General features: G+C 42.3%; 1 protein-coding gene and 1 non-coding gene across 2 annotated transcripts in view; both read right to left on the bottom strand.

Annotated features, from left to right (window-relative positions):
- Positions 1-12,782, bottom strand: part of KLHL29 (kelch like family member 29) — a 1,311,461-nt gene that overhangs the window by 98,459 nt on the left and 1,200,220 nt on the right. The gene's annotated exons all lie outside the window — the stretch shown is intronic.
- On the bottom strand, positions 6,300-6,381 carry TRNAS-CGA (transfer RNA serine (anticodon CGA)). The gene has a single exon. It is a non-coding gene; the product is annotated as a tRNA-Ser (tRNA).

The raw sequence follows: 12,782 nt of genomic DNA on the forward strand, positions 1-12,782 counted from the left end.
ACAGACACAAGCATGACACCCAGAGGCAGAGGGATGATGGGACTTGTAGTTTTGTAACAGCTGGAGGTCCACTAATTGCATATCCCTGCTATAAGGTATAAACCTCTTTCCCATCTTACCATGTTGGGAAGTATAGCTGGACCTCCTGTGTTTATGTTCCTAATAAATCTAAAATTTTGCAACTTTACCACTTACCTCCTTATATATGCATTACATTTTGAAACATTCTATAGCTCATTGTTTCAGAAGATTAATGTGTATTGTTTGATTTAGTCATGTAACAAAGAATTGTTATTGTCATTTCATACTGCAGCATCCTTTCCTTTAATCACAAAATTGCCAATAAGACAATTGCACCTCCATGTGATTCTTGTCTCCTTTTTCTACCTTCATGCTTTATTAACCATCGCTTACACAATACATAGAGTGTCTACATGAGTGATTTTTAGAGTCTGTTTATCACAGAATGAGAAACTCCGGCGAGGCACTGGCTTTAAATATAACCGACAGGAGTGGGAATTAAGATGACATGGTGAACTTAAAACTATTGACCTGTCTGACAAAGATTAATAAAGTGACATGGCACAAGGCAGAACTTGTGAGAATGAGTGCAGGTGACAACGCAAATATGTATTTAGATTATAAATGGAGAACGAAATGGAAAAGGTGCTGAGCTAGCCGCAGAGGAATAGATTTTTAAATTTTAGAAAAATGTTATGATTTTTCTTTATTAGAAGACAATTATTGCTTAAGTGCTGGAAAATTGTTTTCTTCTGTGCCACCTGAAGGGATGCTTGAATGGAAACCACAGTGTATTTTCAGTAAGGGTCTTAAAGCATATTTAAAATACATTAAAAATGTAAACCCTTCCCATCAAGCCTCTGTGTCCCTTAAAGTGGGCCTGTACACCTGGGGGGTGGGATGGACTTCCTGATCACATGACCACTCTGATTGGCTTTCACAGTAGTCACTTGATTGGGAGCACGTCCCACCAGCTCCCTATCATGACAGCTCCATCACTGTGCTTGGAGGGCTCTCTCAGTACAAAAACCTCAGCCATCCATGGACGTCCCTGTGAGGCGTGTGGGCATTAAGGTCCTCCTTCCTTGCCACCACACATATGCTTGTACATCTACAAGAGGTTATTATGTTGCAATTTATGAGTACTTAAATGTGGTGACTACTCTTGTTTTTTTTTTTCAGGCTTCTTGCCTTTATTTTCACCTGATAATCCTGCCAATAACAGCCTTCCTGTCCTTGGGTGACAACCCACTCTTACTGTACTGCATCTATGGAGAAGCAGCGTTGTCACCCTAGGCTGTTCTCCTGATGTGGACTAAAAACACCTCCTCCTCTCTTCATCTCCATAACATAGAGGGGTACATGTTCTGTAGTTTATAGAAGAGAACTTGTGAGAGCTAATAAGATTGTTGAGATTTTAGTTTAGTTTAGATACATAAACCAGTGAGTTGGTATCTGTTCTTATCAGTTGCCAGGAGGTGGCACTTGCTTCTGTCCCTGATCTACAGCGAGGTGGTATCAGGGATGGCAGAGGCTATGCAAAACCTGTTGGTGTAAAGGTAACGTGGAGCGGTTCGTAGCCGAAAGGGAAGCCTTCTGGTGGGGATGGAGAACCACTGGGTCGGGTCCCTGGCCTTCTGGCCTGGATTGGAGAAGTCCTAGCTCCGTACAGTTTCTTGGGAGAGAACACCGGCTCCTCCTTCGGGGGGGGGGGGGGGATTGGTTAGTATCTCTTGAGTGTAATTAGGAGGGAGGGATGGGAGCAAAGGTTGAGCCTGATGGTAAAGGGCTCTCCCTGAGCTCCCAGAATTTCAGTCCTTCCTGTGTGGAGTAGGGGCTGTGATGGTCTGGGTTGTTGGTCAGGGTTGTACGAAAAGCCAGTGGTGAATGTGCCCCTGAAGTGGCAGTTCAGGGGTGCCGTACAGTCACAGTGTTCAGGCAGTTGATTTATGGCACCAAGGTCACTTCACCACAACACACGTTTTCCGCACCTGCCTCTAGGGCCGAGTCTTTTGGGTAGGACCAGGGAAAATTTTTATTCCTGGCCGAAGGGCCGGTCATTGTATTGCACAATGACCACTTTCACTTCTCCTTATCTTCCTTCTCCCCATTTTCTTTTTATTTACCCCTGTGTGCGTCACTTTTTTGTATTTTTTTGTTTGGTGTTGTCACATTTGTCACAGTGTGATTAGTAGAGTGTGGGTCCTCGGGCCTACTCTGAAAGTCTTGGGAGGGGGAGGACATAGGCCTTCTGGCTTGGTTTGCCCTCTCTCATGGGGTCTCCCTTCGGGGGAGTCCCACCTAGTGCTTGGGTGGATCTGTTTCGGCAGACCTTCCAGAGAACGGGAGTCCGTCTGGTTTCGGCCAGATGGTCCCATGTGAAGTACCTCAGTCCCCATCTGGGGCCTAACACCCCGGGGGAACAGGGTAAGGTCCTTCCCTAGTGGAGGATCAGTGTAACACCCATTGCACGTTTTTGTGTGTCACTCTTTATGTGTGTGCACTTTTTTGGCACCCGGTGGAAGTTTTTGGGTGTGTTTTGCACTCCACTGGCTTTTAAAAAAACAAAACAAAACAGTGAGGTGGTCTTTGAAAAATCCTTAATTGTATTTTAAATAATTCTCTTGTAGTTTTCTTTGCTGCATAATTCAGATTAGGAGAGCAAGGGTCAGCATTGTCAACCATCAGTATTTTGCTGCTTCTTTACTATCCAATCACAAGCTGGGGTAGTCCCTGATCAGACTGTATGGCTTTAACTGCGGCAAACAAAAGATGAGGTCACAGTGTTGTCTAGCAGGGATGTCTGAAATGTAAAACTCCAGGATAACGTACTCAAAGAGGAGCAGGGAACTTGCATGTGTTGTCAAACGAAGAAAACCTTCAAACAAAGCTCAATAGCTCTGGCGAGGCGGCTCCTACCCAGCCAACAGTAGCTCAAATCTTAGAAATATAGACTGGAGCACCAGACCAAAACTGGAGGAAAGAGCTCAGGATCATTTTAATTGTTGGTAAAAAATGTAATGTATTTTGGGTGGAATCACCACTCCCCTATCACCAGTGCTCAGCACAAGATAAAACTTGGAAGGACTCAGAAAAAACAGTAACTTCACAGATCTATGTTAGAACTCCCCACATAACAACTCGACAGCAGCGCTGAGCAGTAATGGAGGATGGCAGTCCTGGGAAGAGGGAGCGATGCTGCCCCTGAAACGTGTTGGATGTTTTTATATTACTTTTTTTTTACCAACAATTAAAATTCTTATGGTCTCTTTCATTTGGTTTTGGTCTGACGCTCCTTTCTGTATTTCTATGGTTTGCAATTTAAAACTGGCTGGTAGGACACTTCACACAAACAGATTTCATATTGTGAATTTAGCCTCTGCCCTCTCTTTCACTTAAAGGATCAATAAAAGCACTTCACCCAGTCTGCCAGTGGAGTGCTCATATCAGCTTCTTTTTTCTCCTAAGAGGTCCATAAACCCATCTGTTTACATGTGGCCTGCATACTTAGGGTGCAGTCACCTACTCATTCTATTTTTTGCTTTTTCCAAATGACTTGTTCAATCCAATCTATGCTTCCTGTAATATCAGCAAGCCAAAACAATGCTGTTTTCTGAAATTAGCCAAGGCACGGCATTCCCAGCACGTCTGCGCTCAGTCCACAGCCTCTCCATGAACACATCTGACCTTTCCCTCTCCCTCCTTGTAAATCAATGAGGCAGCTATCCAACAGCAACTATACAGGGATAAACTGTTATTTTACTTAAACATTTTATTCAGTGGAACTCATCAGATCTGTTAAAATAGTACAACATGATGTCTCTCGTATCCCTCTGTTAATTGGCTCGCCTAAGCCTTCTACTTAAAAGGAGCCTTTGGTCTGGCTCGTGGGGTGAAGCAGTACCTTCCCAATCATCAAGCTCCTCTGCAGTAATTGAACCTTCCTCGTGTGAAGAATTGATAATGCCGCTTATTTAGAAACTAGTTCAAGAAGACCGCTAAGTGAGAGCAACCAATCAGATGCTGCTTGCCATATACTAGAATATGTTATACTGACAATGGCTGATATGCTGTGTGACTGTAAAGGATTCTGAATGCTTGCTATAAGTCATTCTTGCAAGTTTGTCTGATATGAAAGAGCAACTTAACTCCCAAAAGAGATTCAGTTCTGTCTAGCTCCTCCCTGCAATTTTTTTTTTTTTTTTGTGTGTCTTTTAAAAAAAAAAACATTTTGTCTGGGCCCCTCTGGCCGCCATGCTGGCCTAGACCAGAATGACGTGTCCCCTGGTCCTGCAGCCTCCTGGGGTACTAACATCTCCCAAGAGGCTACAGGATTGGTAACATCATCGGTAGCCTGGCTGCCTTCACTTGCTGCAACTAGGAAAAGAGGTCCAAGAGGCCGTTTTTTGCTATTGAGCACTGAGCTACTTTAACTGACAATTGCATGGTCATGTAACACTGTACGCAAGTGAAACATATATAATTTTTTTTAAACAAACAGAGTTTTCTTTTGGTGGTATTTGATCACCACTGGGTTTTTTTTTGCAATATAAACACACAAAAATAAAAAAAATCAAATACACATATTCGCTAGCACACCATGAATCGTTAATTATGTCCAAATCTTTATTCAAGAATGATCACATCACAGTAGACGTAGGGGGTTATTTACAAATCCACTTTGCACAGTGCACTTGGAATTGCAGTCGCTGTAAATCTGAGGGGTAGATCTGAAATGAGGGGAAGCTCTGCTGATTTTTTCATCCAATCATGTGCAAGCTAAAATGCTGTTTTTTATTTTCCTTGCATGTCCCTTCTAATTTCAGTGCAATTTCAAGTGCACTTTGTACTTGTAGTTTGCACTTGCAGTGCAAAGTGGATTTGCCTTTAGTAAATAACCCCCTGTGTGCATAGTTTCTGACCCACGCAGGGCCCCTTCATCAGGAAGGGGTCCTGCATGGCTCTGAAACATTGCACTATGTCTTCTGTGATGTGATCATTCTTCAAAAAAATTTGGAATGTAATCGGCGATCAGTGGTGGGCTGGCGAATATGTGCATTTCGTTTGTGATGTTTCCAGTTCCAGATGGTTGTTGCTGCAGCGCCCGTTACTCCTAAAGCCTTATCCAGGAAAGTGTTCAATAGGAATATCAATACTATAAACAAAACGAAAAAAAAAGACCCCAAAGGCCCCGAAATGGCAATTTCTTTGATAGTGTGACAGTGATACCTCTGTGCTGGACTTTACACAGCTCAGCCACACCACACAGTCCTGTCTGGCAGGACCACATATCTGATTTTTCTCTGTTAAAGTTAAAGTAGAACTATGGCCTCCCGTTAAAAAACAAATATGTGCTGCAGCACTCAATTATAAATGCATCTGCACTTACAGTCTTCTCTTAGCCCCCCTGCAAGACCAGAAGCTTTCAAGATGAATGCTCTGTGGGCAAATGATTACAAGATGGCAGCTGCTTCCAGTACAGTACGCAGATCACTGATACGTCACTGGAGCGCTAAATTAGTTTTGCGGTCAATGACATTTGATTTGATTAGCTTGGTGACTGTAAAGATGTACGGTTAATACACGCTCGATGAAGATTTATCCTACACGATGTCAGGAGTTCACTTGCATTTTTATCCCCTTTTGCTTCTTAGATAATGTGGCAGCAATTCAAAAAGCTCTTGTAAAATGAGCTAGGGAGACGGCAGAAAATGATTACACTTTCAGCTGTCAAGTAGATCTGTATAATGGTCTGCTCTTTCAACTCGCACTTCCTGAGAGATGTCTTACATATAAGCAGCATTTCCATGACTTAAAAAGTGTAAGTGGAGAAAAAAACTTTTCTTTTTAGTTTTGGATGAGTGGAGAGGGATTAGAACACTGGTCAGGTTTTATTACTGCCTGTGCCCCCATTGGGGAGTTTCATCTTCTCTACTTGTCCTGTTTACTGTTATCACTGAGAATGAAAGTGAAAGAAAATCCCAAATTTTGGGGTGTCACTAGAACAGGAATAGAGTGGAAATTTTCCAGTGGGGACGCTAGTTCTGGTGAAATTGAAGCCACGCACTGATGACATCAGTAAACACCTTTATTGGATCACAAACAGAATGAGGTCATAAAGGATATCCCCCGCCCTTCTTTTTTTTTTTTTATGCATTCCCCCTAATAGGTTTCTTCAGAAATTTATTATAGAACCTTGGTGCTTGTAATTGTTACATTTTCAACAATTTAGCATTTTCAATGATTCCATTAAACTGAATCTTTTATTAAAATTTGATCGCTGTGAGCAGGATTTGAACCTGCGCAGGGAAACCCTATTGGATTTCGAGTCCAACGCCTTAACCACTCGGCCATCACAGCTGTACACAGCAGGCTTTCATCTGGTTCCTAAAGAGCTAAAGATGAACTAAAGGCAGATATAAAAAACACATACTAATGCAACTCTATATTCGTTCAGAAATGAATCATTAAATTATTTATATTTAATTAATTATTATTATTAGGTGTTATGCATCCACATATGCTATAAAGAACCTTGGTGACAGGAGGAGAAAGCAGAGGGAACAGAGAAATGGCCTGCACAGTATACTGCTGCCCCTTCATTATCCAATCACAGGTTAGGGGTAGGGTGGTGTCACCAATGCCTCTTAAAGCAGAAGCATTGGTGCCAAGGAAACTGCCACCTTAGCCTGTTTGATCTGCAGTTGTCCTGGTGCTGCACATGTTATCAGTTATGACACCAGCCATTTGACAACTTGGCAGTCAGGTTGAGAGTACTAACAACCGTGACAATTATCAATCATGGCATGCCTTGAATGCAGGGTTTTTTTTCTCAAAAAATAGGTGCTGAAACTTAACCACGGCCCCACTAATCCCCTCCCCCTACAGACACTCTCCAAATCACATCAAATAGTGGGTGTGTTCAGTCAAATTTCACGAAAACAGCAGGAGGGTCTTAAAGGGGCATTAAATGCCAGGATTGCATTACATACAGAGTGCAGAGCTGTCACTTGTGAACACAGAAACCAGACTTCTGTGTTTACAAGTGATTTTGGTAAGCAGGCACCAAAGGTCTGAGCCAGAGGTGGTGGAACTCAGTTCCACCAAGTTCCCCCTGAAAAAAAGCCCTGCTTGAATGTAACTATTTTGGAAACCAGTTAAATGGATGGGTTTGGTTCCGCTTTAAGAGCCGGTTCACACGGGGGCGACTTGTCAGGCGACCTAGCCGCCTGACAAGTCGCCTCCCGTTCTGTACAATGGAACTGTTCTAATCGGAGCGACGCAAGTCGCTCCGACTTAGAAGAAAGGTTCCTGTACTACTTTGGGGGCGACTTGCATAGACGTCTATACAGAAGTCGTCTTGCAAGTCGCCGCGGCAGTCGTGTGCAGGTCGCCTCGGTGAGGCGACCTGCAAGTCGTGCCGCTTCTAATGTGAACCGGCGCTAACTGTAAACAGAGAAAAAGAATGCAATCCTTCTGGCCGTGCTTGGTGGCAGTGTTGTCTGGATGGGCAGAAGTAGAAATACTCATGTATATAGATTCTAAACTGAGCATTTAGTCGTTTGCCTAGAGTAATACTTTCCCCTGCGCTGTGCCTGGCCATAGAGGTCTATGGGCAGCCTGGAGATTTCCATTGTTCTCTCACCACTCCTCATTTGCTGCCTCCACTGTAGATCTGCAAAGTAGCTTCCAATCAATAACAGAACTCAAGTTGCCCAAAATGCTTCACAACCTATTCCCCAAATATTTCCTGACCCCATATGCAAATATAGTCTCAAAACTCCAACTCAGCTCCCTTACTCATCCTAACCTCCTAATTTATCATCCTAGTCTCACGTGATGCATGGCTACAAGATATTTCTAATGCACCCCCCACCCTCTAGAACATTCTTCTTTACCAGATCTGCCTTCAATTAAATACAATGTCCATCAAAATCCACTTTTTAAAAGTTGCTTTCCCCAAGATCCTTTGTAGCAGTTCCGGATTTACCATTAGCCACAGTAGGCGTAGGGCTGCAGGTAACAAGCAAGAGGCGACTTTCCTTATAAAGCCACACATATTTTACTATTCACCGGTAGGAATGCAGTCATCTCTATAAGCCTATTTAGACGTTGTTACAATTTTCTAAGTCAAGTTAGGACCATCAAAACAAGAAAATGTTCTTTGCAAAATAGGTGAGCCTTTCCATGCTAATGTTTGTGTGCCTACAGGCTCCAGTGACGGAGATCAACTCTACCTATTCATTAGAGACCATTCAGCTACCACAACCCTCTGCCACTGTCATCCACCTTGCCTGTTAGCTTTATATACACTTTAAGCTACAAATGTTGTTGTTGTCATCCTTCCTCGTCCTTGTTTGCTACTTAGTAAATCACTCTCCCAGAATACATATGCATCCAGTGCAGTCAGATCTCTTGAACTCCATACTTGTTCAAAGTCAGGAACTTTCAAGTAGTGAAAAAAAGAATGACAGCCACATATTCCTCTAAAATTTGGAAGCTTTGGCATTTTTATACTGGCAGGTTTGGTATAATCCCCCCTGCTCCCACGCAAATCTGGCCTTTTTCTTTCCTCCCCTTATCCTGAGTAAACTATTAAAATGAGGCGCACTTCTTTAGAATTGTCTCCTCCCCATTTGAATCCACCATTTAAGCCCAACAATAGACTGTCCTTAGAGGATCATTTCCTGTTTTTATGTGCAATTTTGTCATTCATTCTAGGGCTGCAACTAACGATTATTTTCATAATCCATTAGTTGGCCGATTATTGGTTCGATTAATCGGTTAATAACCTTAAAATTGTGGTGTATAATTTAGTTAATATGTAAAGTTTAAAAAAAAGGCAATTTTTTCTTAAATATCTCTATGCAGTGATAAATATAAATAACCAACTATATGGTTAGAGAGCAAAATCTGAGAATAACAGACAGAAGAGATATACTGTATATACTATTAGAGGAGATATATACTGTATATACTATTAGAGGTTGAATCTGGTTAATATCATCAGATCTTTTTTTATTTAAAGAAAATTAAAAAGTTAGACCGTTTTGCAGATTTTCAAACTGAACTGTAATATATTATATGCTGGCGGCCATATAAAAACAATGTCTTTCTTCAAAAAAAATGTCATTTTAAGAACGTTCGTTCGATTTCCGAATCGTTAGCGGGGTCAAATTGACATTTGTTTGCAACCACAGTGATAGGAAAATTTAGAAATAATAGAAAACTGCTTGGTCAAAGGAATTTTCAGACAGTGTATGTGGTTTTCGTTCAGAAATTACATTATTTTTAAAACAGAATGTTAAAAGCAAGTGAAAATTTCAAACAACATTCTTTCATTCAGTGAATGTACAAAGATTTTTCATATGAATATTCTCGTCTGAAAATTGATCCGTGTGGCCAGCATAAGGCTCAGTACACACCTATGCAGTTTGCTTTTGATCTGTTTCTATACTGCTTTTTTGCTGTTAAGTACAGTATAGAGTGCCCCAATAGCAAGGTAAAGAAAACTTTTGCCTTTAGAACCACTCACTTCCTGCCCAGGACTACATGTCCCATGAGGCATTGCTCCTCGCACATTCACAAGTTCCCAGGCACTTACTGACATGTATGGATGGTGTACTGAGCTGTATGTGTGCTGCACTGTATTTCCTGATATGTAAACAAATAATGCATTCTGTATGCAGACCAACTAATCAGCTGGCCGATTAATCGATTATGAAAATAGTAATCGATTATTTCATAAACGATTAGTTGTCGATTAATCGATTAGTTGTTTCAGCCCTAATTCATTCCCAAGCCTTGGAATTGGAGACTATAAGGAAGAGAGGAAAGATCGCTGGTGCCGCACATCCACTGAGTCCTATGATGGTAATAAGAGAGACAACCTCAGCCTGGGCTCCAGCCAGGCCATGCCCCAATGCGCTTCGCTCCGCCCGCGATAAAACTCAACTTGAAGAATTCATGCCGCTCATGCCTTATCATTACACAAGGTCTGCCATCGGTATGATTTCGTGGCTGGGATTGGGCAATAACATAATTTGTGAGGATGTCCAGTGCAGGAGGGCTGCCAATTTTACATAAACCTTTTGCACACCGAGCTTAAAAACGTCACTTTTACAGGCATCTGGTGAGTTCTTTTTTCAGCCTGTTAAAGCATCTCTATTGTACCCTAAGCCTTCCATGAACACATAGGTTTTTAGAGGTGTATTAAAAGAGGAATGTTTACAGGCTGAAAAAAACCATCAAAAGCGTGTTCAGGAGAAGAGCTGAACAGCAGAAAAAGTATGGAATGTGTATCTAAATGCATTTGAGCATTAATGCTTTCCAATGGCCAAAAAAATGAATATCCTGGCCAATGGAATCCATTAATGCTTGACACGTCTAAACGTGTGTGCAATACGCGGCTTAAGGCTGGGTTCACATATATGCGACAATTCGCATGACATTCAAGTGTGACCAGCTAGTCCGAAGGAGAGAGAAGAAAGGGAGAGAGTGACTGCACTCTTACTAAGCGATGTAATTTGTGAAACGCGTCAACCATGCCCTCCTGCCTGTGTGTCACAATGTTATTGTGTATTTTTTTTGATCTTTTGATGTTCGATGTTTTTGCGCAATTACATTTTTTCTTGAAACATGGAGTGCGGTCACTCTCTCTCTTTTTCGGACTATTTGGTCAGACCATGGACTGGACCAGCACCCGGTCATCAAGGAGAGGATTACTCCAGTTCAGGTGCGAATTCAGGCAAAAATTCGGACCAGAATTGCACCGGACCCCAGGCACGAACCCGCGGCAGCACCTATATCAACCCAGCATTAGGCACTTTTTTTAGGCAGCTTTTCTCCTGCCAAGAGTTCTGCCATTCGGAGTAGCAAAGCAAACACATGAGGCCTTAGGGAAAAGCTCTACAGCTATCCCATCCTATCAGAAGCCAGAGATTGCCAGATACATCTGTAGTTCAGAGTTCTCTGCCGCTATATAAATGCAAAGCTTACTGAATCATGATGAAACTGGCAAAGAAAAATAATACAACACTGTCATAAGGTCCAGATTAAAAAAAAAAAACAAACAAAAAACAAAAAACAAAACAATAAAAGTCTAGCCCTATAAAAGCTTTGTAAGAGTGAGCTATTGAGCTGAAGAACAAAGGACCAATGGAAGTCCTTCATTCCAGTCTTCTGCAGATCATTTGCAAAGCTGCCAAACTAACCATCATAATTCTGGGCACATCCGGCATGACCGCCAATGTAACCTTAGCAGAATTGTTTTCAGTGATGCATCAGTGAATTAAGCTGCAGCCATTCTGCACAGTTGATTGTTAAACGACATCACTGTGTGCATGACCGTCTGAAATCTTTAAAGGAAAATTTCACATCTGCAGTATTTCACCACCCACTTTATACAGTTTTAAAAACTTTTTTGCTATGTGATTCTGTTTTTTTGCAAGGATGCTTCAACCTTTCCTGTTCTACAGGCTATGCTGCCTCTTGTCTTGTTAAAGTGATATTAAACCATTTGTTTTTGGCAAAATTATAGTTTTTTGGCAAATTATTGTGTCGCTTGCTGAGTAGGCAGCTTCCTCATCTTTTAATCCTTGCCTATGTTCCAGTTTAAAGGGTAACTCCACTTTGTTGGAAAATATTTCCACAAATATTTTACTAAAAAATATAATATTTCATATAAAATTGTGACATAAGCCATATTGTATTAATACAGCATTAAAATGTACCATTTAAGCAGCACAGTGGCTAAGTGGTTAGCACTTTGGGCTAGCAGAAAAAGAGTCACTGGTACAAATCCTAATCGTGACACTACCTGCCTAGAGTTTGCATGTTCTCTCTGTACCTGTGTGGGTTTCCTCCGGGTACTCTGGTTTCCTCCCACACTTCAAAGACATGCTGGTAGGTTAATTGGCTCCTATCTAAATTGGCTTAGGGAAATAGACGTATGAATGCTGCCAACATTGCTTCAGAGGTTGAAGGGGTGGGGGGTCAGCCTGTCACTGCTCAGACCATATACTGCACACTGCATCAAATTGGTCTGCATGGCTGTCATCCCAGAAGGAAGCCTCTTCTAAAGATGATGCACATGAAAGCCTGAAAACAGTTTGCTGCAGACAAGCAGACTAAGGACATGGATTACTGGAACCATGTCCTGTGGTCTGATGAGACCAAGATAAACTTATTTGGTTCAGATGGTGTCAAGCGTGTGTGGCGGCAACCAGGTGAGGAGTACAAAGACAAGTGTGTCTTGCCTACAGTCAAGCATGGTGGTGGGAGTGTCATGGTCTGGGGCTGCATGAGTGCTGCCGGCACTGGGGAGCTACAGTTCATTGAGGGAACCATGAATGCCAACATGTACTGTCACATACTAAAGCAGAGCATAATCCCCTCCCTTTGTTGACTGGGCCACAGGGCATTATTCCAACATGATAACGACCCCAAACACACCTCCAAGATGACCACTGCCTTGCTAAAGAAGCTGAGGGTAAAGGTGATGGACTGGCCAAGCATGTCTCCAGACCTAAACCCTATTGAGCATCTTTGGGGCATCCTCAAATGGAAGGTGGAGGAGCGCAACATCCACCAGCTCCGTGATGTCGTCATGGAGGAGTGGAAGAGGACTCCGGTGGCAACCTGTGAAGCTCTGGTGAACTCCATGCCCAAGAGGGTTAAGGCAGTGCTGGAAAATAATGGTGGCCACACAAAATATTGACACTTTGGGCCCAGTTTGGTCATTTTCACTTAGGGGTGTACTC

Source organism: Aquarana catesbeiana, linkage group LG04, assembly GCF_042186555.1.
Source record: "Aquarana catesbeiana isolate 2022-GZ linkage group LG04, ASM4218655v1, whole genome shotgun sequence".
NCBI lineage: Eukaryota > Metazoa > Chordata > Amphibia > Anura > Ranidae > Aquarana > Aquarana catesbeiana.